Genomic DNA, 2,630 nt, shown 5'->3' with positions numbered 1-2,630 from the left:
GTAAACTGAGGCTGATAAAGCGCTCCACGAATGAGAAAAAAATGAAAAGTAGTAGGCTACTCAGATGAAGTCTCGCGAGAAGAAAGGCAGCTACCACAATATCTCTTGTTGTCAAAAAAAAAATCTGATAGCAGGCCTACCTCTGCTTGCCAATACACTGACCACACTTTATTGCTAAGGTATGAAGGCTATGTTCTGATATTTGTATTAGAAAATTCCAAATGCTTTATTCGCATGACATACTATTGGTAAATTGTCAAAGTATCAATGGTAGGCCTACTGCCTCTCGCTCTCTCTCTCTCGAATTGGCTTTGTTGGCATTAGAAACGTGTGTTTACATAGCCAAAGCAAGTGAAATAGATAATAATAATCAAAAGTGAAATGAACAATTTAAAAAATGAACAGTAAACATTGCACTCACAAAAGTTCCAAAATAATAGAAACATTTCAAATGTCATATTATGGCTATAGTGCTGTAAAGATGTGCAAATAGTTAAAGTACAAAAGGGAAAAAAAAAAACAACATAAACATGGGTTATATTTACAATGGTGTTTGTTCTTCACTGGTTGCCCTTTTCTTGTGGCAACAGGTCACAAATCTTGACGCCACCTAACTATTTTTGTAAATATCAAACCTGTTGAGTATGACTGGTCTATAAGTTGTTCAATATTAGTTTTTGAAGGTATTCCACTCTGTAAAGTGGGTTATTGAAAAACTGATGATATGGGAGGGCTGCTTAGGTGTTTAAAAAATAGAAATCCAGCAGCATTAAAGGTTCTTGACACACTCAAACCGGTGCACCTGGCACCTACTACTGTTGAAAGACACTTAAATCTTTTGTCTTGCCCATTCACCCTCTGAACAGCAGACATACACAATCCATGTCTCAATTGTCTCAAGGCTTAAAAAGGATTCTGTAACCTGTCTCTTCCCTTTCATCTACACTGATTGAAGTGGACTTAACAAGTGACATCAATAAGGGATCATAGCTTTCACCTGGATTCACCTGGTCAGTCTATGTCATGGAAAGAGCAGGTGTTCTTAATGTTTTGTATACTCAGTGTATAAAGTGGGTAAAACAGGATGTAAACATTTTTTAAGTGATCAGTGTTCAATGACTATTTATTTGTTATATTTATCAAACTTGTATTTTATCAGGGAGTCATACTGAGACCAAGGTCTCTTTTACAGATTAATAAAAAAATACATATACAAAACGCAGCAGAATGAAAAACAAACACAGTTTTAAGATCCTCAATCAGCTTTCTGAATTTCCCTAAAGGCACCAACACATCAAAATTCAAGAACATTTTGAAGATTGTTCCACAAATATGGTTCAATAAAACGAATAGCTTATTTACCTAACTCAGTAGAGACCAAAGACATTTACAGAGTTAGGCATCCCTGAGACCGGGTGTGGTAACTCGTATATCTAAAGTTTAGTAATGATGTTAGGTACAGTGGGACTTTTTGTAAAAGGGCTTTATAAATGAAAACATAGCAATGTATCAACCTACGTGACATCAAAGAGGGCCAACCAACTTTCTGGTAGAGAATGCAGTGAGGAACACTAAAATTGTCACCCGTAATAAAGCGCAGTGCTCTATGATAAATTACATTTAATGGCTTTAATGAAGTGGCAGCTGCGTTCATATAGATGATGTCGCCATAGTCTAGGACCGATAGGAACGCCGACTGAATAATCTGCTTTCTACTATTTAGTGAGAGGCAGGACCTATTTCTATAGAAGAAGCCCATTTTCATTCTCAGATTCTTAACTAACTCATCAATATGCTTTTTAAAAGACAGCTTTTCATCTATCCAGATGCCCAGATATTTATAAGCAGGGACACGATCAATATGCACACCATCCAAAGTACATACAGTGCATTCGGAAAGTATTCAGACCCCTTGACTTTTTCCACATTGTGTTCCGTTACAGCCTTATTCTGAAATTGATTCAATTAAAAAATGTCCTAATAAATCTACATACAATACCCCATAATGACAAAGTGAAAACAGGTTTTTAGAATTTTTTGCAAATTTATAAAAAATAAAAAACAGAAATACCTTATTTACATAAGTATTCAGACCCTTTGCTATGAGAAGCGAAATTGAGCTCAGGTGCATCCTGTTTCCATTGATCATCCATTAGATGTTTCTACAACTTGACTGGAGTCCACCTGGGGTAAATTCAATTGATTGGACATGTTTTGGAAAGGCACACACCTGTCTACAGTGCATTCGGAAAGTATTCAGATTCCTTCACTTTTTCCACATTTTGTTACGTTACAGCCTTATTCTAAAATTGATTACATTTGTTTTTTCCCCTCATCAATCTACACACAATACCCCATAATTACAAATATTTGGCACTTTTGGCAGCGATTACAGCCTCAAGTCTTCTTGGGTATGACGCTGCAAGCGCCCCTGTATTTGGCACCCCTGTATTTGGGGAGTTTCTCCCATTCTTCTCTGCAGATCCTCTCAAACTATGTCAGGTTGGATGGGGAGCGTCACTGCACAGCTATTTTCAAGTCTCTCCAGACATGTTCGATCGGGTTCAAGTCCGGGCTCTGGCTGGGCCACTCAAGGACATTCAAAGACTTGTCCCGAAGCCCCTCCTGAG

This window comes from Coregonus clupeaformis, chromosome 39, assembly GCF_020615455.1.
Source record: "Coregonus clupeaformis isolate EN_2021a chromosome 39, ASM2061545v1, whole genome shotgun sequence".
Lineage (NCBI taxonomy): Eukaryota > Metazoa > Chordata > Actinopteri > Salmoniformes > Salmonidae > Coregonus > Coregonus clupeaformis.
The sequence above is the reverse complement of the archived record's forward strand: the minus strand, read 5'-3'. Positions refer to the sequence as shown.